The sequence below is a fragment of the Ambystoma mexicanum genome, chromosome 5q (assembly GCF_040938575.1).
Source record: "Ambystoma mexicanum isolate Mex_15411 chromosome 5q, UKY_AmexF1_1, whole genome shotgun sequence".
Classification (NCBI taxonomy): Eukaryota; Metazoa; Chordata; class Amphibia; order Caudata; family Ambystomatidae; genus Ambystoma; species Ambystoma mexicanum.
Genome location: NC_090933.1, coordinates 971843804 through 971860468, shown reverse-complemented (window position 1 = coordinate 971860468; position 16665 = coordinate 971843804).

Genomic DNA, 16665 nt, shown 5'->3' with positions numbered 1-16665 from the left:
ATGTCCAAAACTAAATAATTAGCCCACCAGTTGTCCAAAAATGTGCATTATCTGTGCCCCCTTGAGGAGAAGGAGGGAAGATACTATGCCCAGGTACAAGTACAGGGGCAGGGTACAATTTGGGACTGGTGGACACTGGATTCCAAGCTACCCTTCTGTCCAAAAGGGTCTTTGATTAACTAAATGCAGGAAGGGGGGAGAATTACCGTATTCCTCTCACCTCTTTTCCTGGACAACTCCAGAACTTTGATGGGAAGGGAATTCCCGTCGAGGGGACTGCAGATTTGGACATCAAAATTGGGCGACACAAGGTGAAACACCCGGTCATAGTAGTGACCCCAGAGGGCACCCCTTGTTTACTAGGGAATGACCTCCTGAGAAGTTTGTCACCTCTAATAGATTGCGTAAACAAGGTCCTCTGGACCCAGACTAGCCGACCAATAAAATTAAAACAAAGTGTCAACTATATTAGTTTAAACGGCACCTGCCACATGGTTGAACAAAAATCTGACCATGTAGAATTTCACTTCCAGAACAACCAAATTCCAGATGTGACAGTAATAGCAGTAGGACAACATACTGGTGATGGGGGGTCCTCTCTATTTCTGAAAATCAACCTTCCTTCCAGTTTAAGGTGGCATTCCACACTGGAGGGAAACACCCTGAAATTATTTACTAATTCACAATCAGACATTCCCACTCCAATAGTCCAGAAAGGTGTGAAATCAGCTCAGAGCCGGCTGATGTTCAGCAAATTGGAGAGCAGTAGTTCATCCCTGTTCAGTTAAATGATGGGAAGGACTCTGTTCTCGCCCGAGTGTGTGTGAACAACGGTAAGAGCTTCATCAGCGAAGCCATGTTCTGCCAACTCCCAAAAGATCCAGCCATTCCCACATTCAAACTGATAGAAAAATGGGAAATGGACCTGGAAGCACCTAATTCCAAACATCGCCTGCCAAGCAGGTGTATGCTCAAAATCTCCATTGGCAACAAGAGCATAGTCCATAATTGTTGGGTCGTGCGAGACGTCACTGCCACCTTTTACTTAGGCAGTGACATTCTCAGTCACTTTGCCATTAGTTTGGACCTAATAAACTTCAAAGCTTGGTCCCGATTAGCGGATAATCCCATGGGCTTTGATGATCCAGAAAAAGCATTTAGGTCAGCTCAATTGCTACCTTATGCAGTTGAAATTCAGATTAAGGAGGAAGTCACCATCCCAGAAAGGACCCGACAATTCTCCCTGGAAGTGTAAGTTAAAAGAGGACAAAAATTGAAAAACCCTGATGCTTATATTCATCTAAATGCTTTCCTTCAACAGCAAGGGTTAGGGGTAAACTCAACACCATTAGTCAACATAGAACATGACACCATTCCAATAGAGGTGGATAACAGCGACTTAAAGAGTATTACTCTAGCCGCAGGCACCATTATTGGAATGGCGGTTGATGACCGACATTTTTCCAATGATTTAGGAAATGAACTGTTAGGACCAATCCCCAAGGACTGTTTTGACTGTGACAGTGATGACAATACAACACCAGACAGGATCTTTACCCGGCATGGGGGGAACTTCCTGGTGTACACTTCTTGCCCTTATGGTAAGGAAGATGTGACTTGTGACTTCGAGGGGATGAGGTGATTTTCCAGTTCCATGAGGGCTGCCTTTCCCACCTGAAGCCTCCGGTCCAAATCAGCACTCTGACCAGGGACTTCTCCACCCAGCTGGAGGAGGCCGCTGAGATAGCAAAACCAGGCTTCAGGCAGATGGTGGAAGAGAGAGTCAACCTAGCTGATGCCTGCGTGACTCTGGAACAGAAGCAAAAGTTGAAACATGTTTTCTTGGATTTCCAAGATCTCTTTGCGGTAGACTCATATGACTGTGGTCGCACCGACATCCACACAACAACAATTCCCACAGACCCTGGCATGACTCCAGTGTTTGTGAAGCAATATTGCTTGCCTCTCGCATCCATGGAGTCCCTTACTGAAATAATTAAGAACCTTGAGTCCCGGGGAATAATCCGTCCAGTACACAGCACCTTCAATAATCTGGTGCTGGGAATATTGAAGCAAAATGGCCAGTGGAGACTCTGCGCTGGCCTTAGGGAGCTCAAAAAACGGTTCCATAATTTCCGATGGCCTCTGCCCTACATTGACCAAGGGCTGGCCCAGATTCAGGGGTCACAGGTATTCACAGCAATAGACCTGACCAATGGATACTGGACCGTGCCTGTTAGTAGGGAGTACCCATACAAACTGGCTTGTACCTTTGGGGGCCAGCAGTACACATGGACACGAACTCCTTTAGGATACCTCAACTCCGGAAATTAATTCAACATTTTCCTACATAAGGGCATGCCCGACCTGGGTGCGAGGGGTAACCTGGCTTATGTAGATGATGTCCTCATCAAAAGTTCATCTGTGGAGGAACATATAGCGGAGATCCGTTATGTTCTGACACAGTTGAGGGCCGCCGGAGCAAAACATTCCTTTCAGAAAGCACAGTGGTGTAGAACCCATGTTAATTTCTTGGGGCATGAGATTACTCCTCAGTGTCTCTGTCCCCAAGAAAAGAAAGTGTAAGCACTTCAGAAACTGAAGGATCCCACAACTCTGCGGGAACTAAGGAGCCTCCTTGGACTGACTAATTACAACAGAAAGTTCATTGAGGGCTACGCAGAGATCATCAGACCGCTGATTCATCCTTGAAGGGGTGGGGGTCAAGTGGGAATGGGGTCCAGAACAATCCGAGGCAGTAAGACAGCTCAAAAGAAGCCTCTCACAAGCGCCTTGCCTAGCTTACCCTGTCAGAAACAAGGAGTTCTTCCTGGAGACAGGGTTCTCTAATACGTGCTTGACGGCAGTATTATACCAAAAGCATGACAAGCTCAATAAAGTAATCTCCTATGCGAGCAAAACTTTATCCTCTGTGTGGAGGAAAAATTCAACGATTGTGAGAAGGCACTTCTGGCAACGGTGTGGGCATTGAAGAATTACTGCCCGTTCATCCAGGGTGAACACATCATAGTGGAGACTCCACACCAGCCTTTGCAATATCTCCAAAGTGACAGAATCCGGGCTTTAAATGTGAGTAATTCCCGAATTACTTCCTGGATTCTGTCAATGCAAGGCTATCCTGTGGAGGTCAGATATGGCCAAAACAAGAAGAGTCCCCTCGCGCAAGGTCTGGCTGACTTGCATGATTGTGCCAGAGAAAACTGTCTTGAGGACGAAAGTTTAAAAATCAAGGACAACATGGAGGCATACCTTAATTCCCCCCACAAAGTCTTTGAAGAAGACAAGTGTGAGGGAATGCCCACTGTCTATGTGGATGGATGCTCTTACCATGTTGACAACAATGGGGAGAAAGAACTGGTGGCCGGCGTAGGGAATGCATGGGTGAAGGAGATTCCAGAACCCTCAGCTGGGTACAAAATTGGTCCCCGAAGTAGTCAGGTGGCAGAGTTGATGGCTGTGCATCAGGCCATCCTCACTGCTGTCCAACATCAACTCCACGAACTGGTCATAATCACAGATTCGGATTATGTACGGAACGGGTTCGTGGAGCACCTGGTTAATTGGAAAACCAGAGGCATGTTATGTGCTAATAACAAACCCTTCAAACATGGGAAGTTATTCCAAAACATTGATGATCTGGTCACCTCGAATGGGATGACCATCTACTGGAAAAAGATCAAGGGTCATTCCAAAGTAGAGGGACCAGACAAAACTGGAAATGACTTAGCTGATCAGCTGGCCAAAACCAGGGCCATCTAAGGGGATCTAATAGAAATAGAGTCCCTGTTGGGGGAAATCCAGGTCACTGCTATCTCTAGGTCCCAGACAAATCCTCACAACAATCTTTCAACTGCACAATGGAGTAAGGAGACCCCTGATGCTGATTTTATTATGGCTCAGAAGGGGGATCCAATCATTGGTAAGTTTTACCAACACCTTGAGGACCCTCAGAACTTTCCCCTGACGGTTACCGACTACGTTGGGAAAGAGGACCTAAGAGTGTTGATGAAATGTCCAAAAATGTTCCGAATCCAAGACTGGTTGTTGGTAAGGAAATCCCAAGCTGGCCATGATCAGTGGGTGGTCCCTACCTCATTCCAAAGCCTGATGTTAAGTCACGCCCATGATGCGGCCACCGCCGGTCATAGGGGGTTTCACACAACACTTGAGATCTTAAGAGAGGTTGCATACTGGCCACAAATGGGGCAAGACCTCGACCAATACTTGAAGGGGTGTCTTGTGTGTGCACAATTTCAGCCAAAATCCCTCACACACCGGGCGCCTCTCCAAAAGAGGGGGATAACACTGCCATGGTCAGATTTGCAAATCGACTTCATAGGCCCTGTGATTCGCTCGTCTAGAGGAAACAAGTACATGTTGACAGTCACATGCTTGTTTACCAAGTGGGTGGAATGTCTCCCGGCCCCAAACTGCAAGGCAGAAACAGCAGCTGCCCTGATGATTAACCACATCTTTTCCCATTTTGGTCTACCTCAAAGGATTGAGTCAGACAGAGGTAGCCATTTCACCAGTGAAGTGATGACAAAGATGTGGGAGATACTGGGGGTCAAAAGGAAGCTACATATTGCTTACAGGCCAGCTCCTTATGGGTCAGTAGAACGCTACAACCGGACCATTGTGAGCATATTAAAAATGTTTGTGGCAGATTCTGGGCCAAGTTGGGATATCCGATTACCTCTGGTCCTAATGGCCACCAGATCTACCCCTTCATCTGCAACTCACCGTTTGAGTTGATGACTGGACGCAAGATGGTGCTTCCCCAGCATTTGCTCTACAGGACCCAAGAGCAGACGTTGATCAATGCCTCCACAATTCATGAGTATGTGGAGAATTTAAGGAAACACCTTCAGCATGCTTTTGCCTATGCTCAGCGCAATCTAGAAAGATCAGCTGATAGCATGAAGACCGATTACGACCTGAAGACAACCAGGAAGGAATACAATGTGGGAGACCGGGTCTATCTATACAATTTCCAAAGAAACCAAGCCAAACAGCGAAAATGTTTGCCTTCATGGAAGGGACCGTTGGAAATTATAGACAAGATCTCCCCAGTAGCTTATAAGATCCGCATCCCGCATCCTGTGGGCTTAGGAAACCCAAGAGGGCGGAAAAGCCCACATTTGCGCCAGAATCCTGGAGAACCGTGCAGTCTTTGTGCACAACAAAATGGTCGCCTGACCTGCCACCCACCAGTGTGAGCATGAGGGGCCAGGAGTGCCATGAGTGAAATGTGTGCCAAAGGAAAAACAGCAGTACCGGTGGCTAAAAAAAAAAAGCGCTTTGAAATCACCTTTGTTTCTCTGAAATGCAAGCTAAAAATGCCTATTTTAAACATTGCAAGATATTCAAATATCTCAATGAACACCAGCAGACATTTGGCAGAATGTAGTCTTGTGTGCATGCACAATCGGGAAAGAGAAAGAGCCCAAAACAATGTTTATAACAAAACTGGCTGAGCTGTGGATGTCAGCAGCCTAAGTTAAATTGGACTGAAAGCCAATAAAATCTAAATGTTTAAAATAAATGAGTGACCTACTGTTGAGTGTCACATAGTTTGCAACTGTTAAATGTCATAGTTTTGAACTTAGAATCAGGGTTCTAGCTGCATGTGTAAAAATTGCAAGTTTGGTTTGAATGTAGAAAACTGGGAATTAAAGTGACATTTAGCTGAAGCCTGGCTTGAAGAGAGTGAATTATGCCCGGCAACTACCCCCGACAGGGGTTGAAACTTGCTCAGCCACTCTTCCCAGGCCTGGCTGCATTCTGCTGCGCCCACCAAAAAGGAGATGACACCTCCCTGATTGAATCAGGGGAGGAGCACCTAGGACTGGAGGGAAACAAAACAAAGCACTGTCCTTGGCCCAGGCAAATGTTAAGTTAGGGGGGTCGTAAATGGCTTCCTCTTGGAAGGAAACGGGGAGGGGTACTGCATCTGTGAGCAAGCTGAGCTTGGGGGAAGTGGATAAACCAGAAATTCCACCATGTGCTTTGGAAAACAACACCCCTTTGGGGCCAGAGCATAATTTTAAAAAGAAACATAATTCATAGTGCGGACTTGTAAAAATGATCATTCTTGTGATTTTTCTGAGCACATTTTAAGAGGTGTTAGAACTCTGTACCATGTTCTGAGGCAAAACCCCATGAATTATGGAGATTGCAGACACGGGGTTCACGCTAGAAAAATGAAAATTTACTGGAATATGTGTAGAAAGGCGGTGTACATTTGTGCCATTTTTGGTAAACGTCCGATATTGGTAAACTAATTAAAAATGAAAATAAGTTGTCATTTTTTAATGCAAGCTCTGAGAAACATCAGAGTTGGAACAGAATGTACAATAAGTAATCTGTAATATGTACATGTAATGTCAACCACTTGTGTATGAGGGAAATATGTATTTGGATCAGAAATAGATTTGTGTGCAATTTAACAAGTTGAGGATCCTCTGACCATAAACCTACCTCATCACTCTGACTCACAACCCAGTTCCCCCAATCAAGTGAGAGAGGAGGAACTGGCCAATGATAAATTGAGAGGGTTGGGCATGCAGAATGAGCCGACCCACCCTCTTTCTAAACACATAAAAGGAGACTGTGCAGGACAGGTAGACACATTCACTTTCCACTTTCTTGCGGGACGCTTTGCCGGGAGACTCCAGACTTCAAATCCATCAATCTCCAGAGACCAGAGATCCAGAGAGACCAGAGATCTAGAGAGACCAGAGATCCAGAGAGACCAGAACTGTGCAGATCGCTGTGAGCAGAACCAGAGAACCATTACCCAGTGGCGAGAGAACCGCAGCCAATCTTGACCCGATCCGTGACGGTCGCATTCCTGTCCAAAATATAGTTTGAGTACTCAGCCAGAACTGTGCAAAACCAATCTCCTAGTTTAAAATAATCTAATTCAAATTATTTTAAGCTATTGAGAACTGCATCATAGAAATCGTGTCCCTTCTTTTGATTCAAAGCTGAAAAATTGTCATCTGTCATTCTGAGCTTTACTTTGATTTTGAGAATCTACCTTTCTACTCTCCTTATAGTTCCTTCGTAATTGTGCTCGACGCACGCGACTAAATTGCTGCGATTTGACATTTTGCTTCATTCCAGCAACGTGTAAAAACATTTGTCTTTTGCTTTCCTTTGCTGAAATTCGCTTGCAACCTGACAATCATTCACAGAGCATTGCTAATGTGATCCTGAACTAATTAAAAGTAGCTATCACCAACCGTGAACCTCCTATAGGGAATTAAAAGCAATTTGAGTATATTTTTCACTTCATTGCCACCACATTTAAAAGGATTTTGTCTGTGTTTAAAATCATACCTGTTTTCCTCTAAGCTCGCTGGGGGGGAACTGGAACTTTGTATTGCATTTGTGTGCATTCCTGAGAATTGTGTGTGTTACTTCCATCTCCTTACATTGCATAGGGGGGAGTGAATTGTCAAAGAAAAAGTGATCACATTATCTTTTGCTGAAATCATATCAAGTTTATTTCTGTACTGCCTTTTATTCATCTTTGCATCTCCTTGAAACCATAAAGCATTCTCTGATTACTTATTCCCCTGTTCCTAGTCATAAGTCACCAGAACTGTGCTATTGTAGGATTACCTATTGCTGATTACTGCTCATATTCACAAGTGTGATATCAATTATTAATTTATTATAAAAGTGCGATATATATATGTATTGTTTAATTCTCAAATAAACCTTTTAAATTTGCAAAATAAACTTACTTCTTGGCTCAGTGGGGTCAGGGGGATTCTAAGAGAGGGGTGTTTTATAAGGGTTGTCATCCAGAGTACACGAACTGGACATAAAAATATATAAATAAGGGCTTCCCTTGAGCAATCCCAGACAAGGCACTGACTTAGTGGAACTGCTTGATTGGAGTCTTTAACACATCATGAGTACAGCACAAAATAGGAAGCAATGTGTTCTAGGCACTTTAAATGTTTAACAGACCGGTAATATCTGAATAAAGGCTCTATGACTGATAAGTAGTGCGTTATGAAACGCTCTGAGAAGATACTTGCAAAATAGTTTCTTCTTATCGGGTTTCAGTATGTGTTCATGCAGGAGTCTGGGGGTTTATTCAAAGGTTAGAGAGAGTCCAAATCCAACTTGCAACAAGATCCTTAACTGACTATGTGGAGTACAGTTAGTGAGTCATGTTGACAGCCTAACTGCCACTATGATGCCCTGCTGATTCTCTGTGGTACCCAAGGTTTCAGTAAGAGGCATATAATGTGCCATAGCTATGTCTTGCAAAGGACGGAGGCAGCACGATCCTATGCACGCAAGCTGCTAATGGTCTGGCACGAGTGGCCCAGGGCAGCCTCCACTGGAAAGAAGCCCTGTGGCCCTAAGGATGTGCCTCCAGAATTGAAAAAATGCTTTGGAACTCAAGATCCGAAAATAATACCCTCCTGAAGTCCTGGAGGGGTGAAAATGCCCAGGAGGGAGCGAGGGTTGCCAAAGGGATAGGCAGTATGCAAGTTCCTTGGAATGATGTGATGTTCCAACTGATTCTCTTGAAGATGATTCTTTTAAAATTCTTCCATTGCAACAGAGGTCGTTGGAAACAGTACTGAAAGATGGATTCATGTTTTTGAAATAGATTGAAGCCGGACATTACGGTTTAGCCATGTTGGCACTGGCTATTTCGTTGCAACACCTTCGGCATAGGACCTATTTAGGCACGCGGCCAACAGAGTGGAGGGACCTAGTCGTGCAGGGATATTGTGGTTCCATGTGTTAATATCCCTGCAAAAATATCGCCATAACAAAATTGTGCCGTTTATTTGCAGTGATATTAACTCATGGAACCTCTGAGGCACACCCATGCAACCCCTATATTGGCGATATTATTGATGGGGATAATATTACCTGATAACGATATTACTGCAAACAGTAAAATCACAGCGCAGGAACCTATCTGTGCCGAGATGTTACTGTTTGCTTAAATATATGGTTATCCTAAGCACAAATGAATGCAGTGCCATAGAGGAAAGTAAATTTAAGCCAAACAGTATGTGCTCAGTGCGAAGGTCCGTGATTTCACTGAATCCACTTCACCTAAAGGAGAAATATTCACATTTTCTTTTCTTCAAATGTTTTTATGATTATGCGGTAGGAGACCCCCTCCCACCACTCAACATTACCGTAGCCTATCCCCTTACCCAAACCCCATCTATGTTTTGAAATGTACCTACTTACCTAACCAATTCGAAGAAAAAGAAATGTGAAGATTTCTGAGTAGAGGAAATTGGATTCTGTGAAATCTACGGTATCGCTCAGTACATGGACCTGACAGCTCCATGTACTGAGCATTTAGGGGCCGATTCATGGAACAAACGTGCGCCGAAAATCTTCTCGCAAGCAGGCGCAAGCAGGCGCAAGCGCAAAAAAACAGGCGCACGCGCACGCGTGCGATTCATGGAAGTCCCTGCACGTGTTTTCCTCGGGATGTGCGCCAAACCCGTGCATGGCGCACACGTCACTGCAACATCCCGAAAGACGTGCGCGACGCGCACAGTGAAAGCGCACAACCTCGGCGCATACACTAGAAAGTGGGCGGAACACGGGGCGTAACGCGCGGAATGGGGAACAACTCGCGAAAACAAGGGCGTAACTGGGGATGTACTGCAGGGAAGCAGACGGAACGCCCACACGCACCCGAACCACACGTATTCATGGAATCGAATAGGGCAAAGCCACGCACAGCGAAAGACACGCACAAGCCGAAACACGTCCGCCACACGAAGGCAGGCGGTAGCGTCCCTGCGCATTACAAAAGTGGCAACATACAGCAATTGGGCCTGTGCGAGCGGGGCACGTGTATATCGGGGGTGCGCGGGAAGTTACACACGCGATTGAGCGGGGCACGTGTATATCGGGGGTGCACGGGAAGTAACACACGCGATTGAGCAGGGTACGTGTATTTAGGGGGTGCGCGTGAAGTTTTTCACGCGATCGGGCCTGGGGGAGCGGGCTACGTGTATTTCAGGGGTTCGCGTGAAGTTATTCACGCGATCGGGCCTGGGGGAGCGGGCTACGTGTATTTCAGGGCTTCGCATGAAGTTTTTCACGCGATTGGGCCTGGGGGAGCGGGCTACGTGTATTTCAGGGGTTCGCGTGAAGTTTTTCACGCGATCGGGCCTGGGGGAGCGGGGTACCAATCACCGTCTGCCTTGCGTGTAGAAGAACGCGTAGCCAACACCCGCTGTGAAGTAATAGCGTGTGAACCCCAACGGATGGAAAACACACGCACCGCACGAAAAGCACGTACAGAACATAAAGGCACGCGGGATCTCCAAGCCCTGCCAGGGCAACGCCCGTGCGCAAAACGTCACAGACGCGCTTACGCTGTAAGGGCCTTTGGTCCAATGAAATCGCGTACGCGTGCTGACGTGCTTACGCGCTAAGGGCCTTTCCTCGTTTTTCACGCTGACGTGCAGGATTTTCACGTGCCAAATCACTCCGTATCAAGCTGGCCACGCGAAAACACACGGAAGACCACGCTCCTGCCCAGAAGGCCGAATTACTGCCCCCGAGTGCCCCGAGCAGCCTCCTACGTGCCATCTGCTGCTGCCTGCCTGCCGTGCCCTGCCATTTGGTGCCTGCACATCAGCCATCTGCAGGGGTCCAGTTGCTGTGTCCACCCCTGCTGGAACAGAAGACTCCCGACTCGGATAACATCGCTCGACAGCCCAGCCCCAGGACCCAGTTGCCCACCCACTCCTGCCCCTGGGGTTGCCATGTCGGGCACATCCACATCTGGCACCAGTGGCAACCCCCGGCCAGAGGGGCAGAGGGGCACCAGCTTCACTGCCACCGAAGTTGGTGTCCTGGTGGAGCAAGTCCTGGGGCAGTATGATGCCCTCTTCGGATTGTCCCGCGCCAACAAGGAAGGACGGGAGAGGATCTGGGCCGACTGTGTGGTTGCCATCAACGTGGAGGGGGTGGCAACCCGCACCATCCAGAAGGTCAAGAAGCGCTGGGAAGACTTGAGGTCCAGGACCCTCATAAAGGCCCGGCGCCTCGTGGAGGGGGACCGGGCCGCATGAGTTCCATCCAGATGAGGGTCCTGGAACGCGTACACCCAGCGCTCCACGCCCAGGTCCTTGAGAGGGAGACCCGTCTGGAGTTGAGCGGTAAGTGGCCAAGCATTGCTGTGTGAGACAGGGCATGTTGCAGTGTGCTGGTTGTCTGATACTTGCCTGTATGTGTGACATAGGCCATGTACGCATGTATGTGTGCAGGGACATCATGGTAATGCATGTGCGATCAGCAATGTGTGAACCGCACGGTTGTTGCATGTGTTTAAATGTGACATGGGGAGCCCTATGCAGATTGTACACATGAGAGCATGGCAGTCTCTGATCCTGGACATGGGTGAGGGTGAGGGATGGGTGCTGATGCCAGGTACATATATGGTATCCATATCTGTGTGCCTGACCTGCGTGTCTGTGACTTGTGAATGCCATGGATGCATGACACATGTCTGTGACAATGTACAGATTCACTGATGCAGCCTAGTCATCCTTGTATCCACTGTGATTGGGGTGTACGGGGCCAGATGGATGTGACTGAGGTGAAGTGTGTGCATGTGATAGGCATGACCCATGATGCATGTGAGTACCATTACATTGTATGTTTCGAGAGTCCATTGGACATGTATGGAAATGTCCATGGCATGCACCATGACTGTCACTGTGTGTGTTTTGCCTGGACTGACATATGTGTTGTGGAGGGACATGATGGAAGTGTACTTTGACAGTGGCACTCATCTGCTATTGCTTCCTGTCTAGGGGACCATTGTACAGTACCCTGATGCATGTGTTCTATGTCTCCCTCTACGCAGCGGCTAGTGAAGAAGAGGGCGGAGACGGCGCTGTGGAGCAAGGCGGCGGGGATGCCCCCACGGCTGCAGCGGAAGGGGTGGGTGAGCCCCCACAGGGGCCTGCTACGGCGGAAGACGGTGAGGAGCCATCCAGGTTGGTGGTTTCCACAGAGGAGGAGGAGGCCGCCACTGAGGCGCACATGGGGCCTGGTGGGGGCATCCCTGCTGGTGCAAGTGGTGCAGTCCAGGGGCAGGGGCAGGAGGCAGCACCGGTCACCGTGGAGGGGCCTGTGCATGTCGCTGTCCCTGACCCTGTGGGTGCACCACCATGCACCAGCAGGGATGCCCCATCCCAGGCCCGTCCGCAGGTAAAGGGGATGTCCATGTCATCTGACTCCCCTCCACCTGCGGACAAGGGGACCCCTGGCCGTATGGAGAAGGTCCTGATTGGGGTCGCGATGCGCACGGCTGTGATTCGTGATGCCGTGCGTGCTTCCCAGGAGGAGCACGCACGTCATCACGAAGAGCACCGTGCCGACGTGGCCCAATTGGGATCGTCCATGTTGGGGGGTTTCCTGCATGTGTCGGCCAATCTGGCGGCCCTCTCCTCCTCTGTGGAGACTATACGCCAGTCGTTCTCCTTGCCGTCTTCCGGCCCAGATGCCACCAGGGCCCCCTGTGGACCTGCCCTGACCAATGCAGCCAGCTCGGTGGGGATCCCATCCCTGCCACAGTCGGGAGTCAGAGGTCAAGCAGGGGTGGACACACCAGCAACTGGACCCCAGCAGATGGAGGATGTGACGGCATCATCGGGCAGGGCACGTGCACGACGGCGTCGGTGGTTTCCATCAGCCTGGATGCCGTCGTGCTGGCACAGGCAGTTGCGTCGGAGGCAGCAGCAGGCTCAATGTGGGAGGAATCATGGCTCGGGGCCATCAACATCAGGGGTGCAGGCATCGGCCGGAGGGCAGGAGAACCCTGGAATGGGAGTGGCTTCCGTGTGGGAGCGTTTGTGCCAGCAGATAGGTGCGGAGCGGCAGCAGGCAGAGGAGGAACGGCTCACAATGGTCAGGGCGGAGGACTCCATGCGGAGGGCGCTGAGTCGGGCTGAGTGCCTCGAGGGTCTTAGCAGGGAGTTGGAGCTGGACACTGCATTATCCCTGCGGGACCTCAGGGCCAGGGAACATGCCCGCCTCCAAGCCATTGAACGGGAGTTCGATGATGCCCTGGCCCATGACAACAACCAGTGAGCCGTCAGACTAGCCCGCTGCCTTTGTATATAGTTATATAGTTAGTGGTAGGTTTCCTTTAAATTATTTATTTTTTTATTTGGTTGCGATTGGACAATGCGCCACTTTTTTGTATATAGTTCAGTTTTTAGTTAGTTGACATAGGCCCTCATTACGACCCTGGCGGAAATCGAAAAACGATGGCGGAAATGCAATACCGCCATCGAATAGCGCTCGGTGCGACTATGACCCGTCACCGTAAAGTACGATGCCATTAGCGACACCGTAGTGAACGCCAACGCTAACTGCACCAAGTACGCGCGCGCGCGCCATGCCAAACCGTAATCAGCACCATGGCGCAAGGGTACGCGAATTCCGACCCTAGCGGACATGTACTTAACGCCATCAAGCACGGCGGAAAGTACCATTCCGCCATGGTGAGAAGTACGGCATCGCGAATCAACCGTAAACGGCCCCACTGAGTGCCTGTACACCGCTCCCTGGCCACATAGTACAACTCCCCGTAGGTGCAACGAAGTCACAATGCAACCAGTGAAATGTACAAGTCACCCATGCATGCCAACGAACAAAAGAATCACAAGAGGGGCCAATGGGAGCTGCAGGGCACAGATGGCACGAATACAGAAGCTATACCAATGGACATGACCCCAGTCTCCCACCAAGAAACGCACGCAAACACAGGCACCTGTGACCAGCAATATTCCGATAATCACATCATTCCACCAATCCACCTGGCTGACCGGCATCTGTTACACAAAACCTAATCCCCCGCCCCTGAGCATGACATCATCCAAACAGTCATATTGGCAGCCCTCACCCCTGACCTCACTGGGCTTCGTAGGCAAACGCGCCCAGCACAGTACCACGCAACTATACTCCGAAGCTGGAACCCAATGCAGATCTCCTCACAATACATCGCTCCCCAAATAGGAATATGCCACATCACTTGCAAAGAAGAACGCTACACGGCCCATATCAGAATAGAAATGTAATGCACAACAAATTCACCAAGCCCATACAGCCATTAGGCCATGAACTCCAAAACACATTTCACCATTGTGGGCTGCATCCGCAAGAAATGACCAGCTACTTCTTGTGTGACGCCCTGTTCCTTCATGGTACACAGGGGCTACATTCCGTACGAAAAGGCAACATGGAAGCACCTAGAACCGCAGGGCCGTCCCAATAGGGAGGCACTAGTCCAGCTGAAAGGCCGAAATGTTGCTCCGAGCCACTAGTACTGCGTAAGGGCATGTGGCCCATTGGCGATCGTCCCATAAGATCGTAATGCTGCTCCACTGATTAACACGAAGCAGCAGGTGTCGGGAGTAAAACCCATCTGCAGGAGTGGCATACAGATGGCAGTGGCAAAAGGGGAGGAGATACCTGTCAACCAAAAGAAAAGAAAAAGAAAAGAATGGCCATCAGAACTACATCCGAACAACTCACCTCAATGATCACACTAAATCCACAGCCATATGCATGCTAGCCCACTCCAAAAGATCATCACCACCCCAAAACCACTTGCGACTCATAACTATCCATATCGAGGTGAAAACACCATCACAAACGAGTGTACCTGTGCATGCGTCTGTCAAAACAGAATCCATCAGATGGGATTGGTAACGTGCATGGACACAAGTGTCTGAAGGCGCGTCGAGACAGGGAGGGCTCAACAAGGCCAGATAGACGATGGTCCCACTATGGCAGCCCTGCATCACATAGCGCAGGGGAGGCGGACAGATTCCAAGAAGCCCTGTACATGGCAAACACCGTATCAAATCATCTGCCCATGCATCCATTCATCATTCCCTCATCCCGTAATGATAACACCTGTTACCATACTCACATAACATGTGAGAATTCCATTGAGTCTGTGCCTTATGCAGCCTGCAAAATCCACTGTGCCCCAGCCCGTAATTCCAGTGTTGTGAAGTAACATGTATTTGGGAACGTCCGGCCTCATCATCCACTTCGCTATTGCGCATCCCAAACTATTCATATCAATCATTGCATCCTCGCCATGGCCCCTGTCCCAAGGACACTGAACAATAGAACGTTATATTTGCAGTCAGACCTGTGGGCATCTCCTCGCCGCTAGCTGAAGACCGAAAGCGCCGCCCTTCGAATTCCTCATTTGCAACATCACGTCGAAAAGGCATCTGTGGCCGCTTGAAATCACAAATTAATCCATCTAGTGCGGCTGTGTGTGAAAATGGCAACTGCCTTCACTCACAAATGGCACGCCCCGCCCGTCGGTGAACCTCGGTACAGTGATGCATGAGGGTCCACCGTTACTCGAGTACTACGTTCCACTGACCCTTCACAAGTCTGTTCGCGACTGCAAAGAATGCATGTGAAACAATGGGACCATAGCCGAATGAACATATCAACCAATGTTACACGGCCATCGGGTACTAATACATGATTGCAATAGCAAGATGCCATTCCTCGAATTGCAGCGTTGTGTGCGGGACGTGCTCGCCCAAAGGGGAGAGCAGCTTGCACAGGTGGAATGAATCACCACAGGTGGAGGCCATACAGCCTGAAAACACATAAATTGCACGCCCAGTCTCCTCCCACAACCACTCCGAAATGCTACCGGCAGGACTCGCGATGTTGGCCCTGGGGGACCTGATAGCACTGCAAGTACTCCAACTCCAAGAAGAAGACGAACACCAACTACAACCGGCCGCACGGAGGAGACGCAGGAGGAGGAGGAGGGCAAGGCAGGGCCAGCAAGGGCTGCCAGCACAGCCACTACCACCACGCAGGCAGCCCGCAATCCCATGCCTCCGAGCACATCCGTTCAACCTCACTGATAAGCAGATCCACACCCTCTACCGTTTGGACCGGGACACCATAGCCGCCATTGTGGACATGACACAGGCTGACCTTGTCAGCATGATAGATAGCCCAACCGCCATCCCACCCCTACTGAAGGTGGTGTCTGTACTCCACTTCCTGGCCACAGGCACCTACCAGCACACAGTCGGACAGTTGCATGGCATTTCTCAGCCACTGTTCTCACGGACACTATTGCAAGTGCTCGATGCCCTCCTGCAGCATGCAGACGACTACATCTCTCTACCACGCTCGGAGCAGGAAATTACCAACACAAAAGTGGGATTCCATGCACTTGCCGGCATACCGGGTTGCATTGGTGCCATCGACTGCACCCATGTGGAATTGGTCGTCCCACATGCCATGGAGGCCCAGTACCGCAACCGAAAACAATTTCATTCACTGAATGTACAAATGGTGTGTGACTCCAACAGGATCATTACACATTGTTGTGCCCGATTCCCTGGATCAACCCATGATTCTATGGTCTTGAGGAACTCTACAATACCACGCTACATGGAGCGACACGCAGGGAACAGATCCTGGCTACTCGGTGAGTCTCATTTCATGCATGATGATGTGGGGTATGTGATGCGGCAATGACCTGGCAGGAAGGGGGGGGTGCGTACGTAGCAATGGCATTCCACATAATTCGTTTATCGTCCACATACAGGTGATGCCGGATAT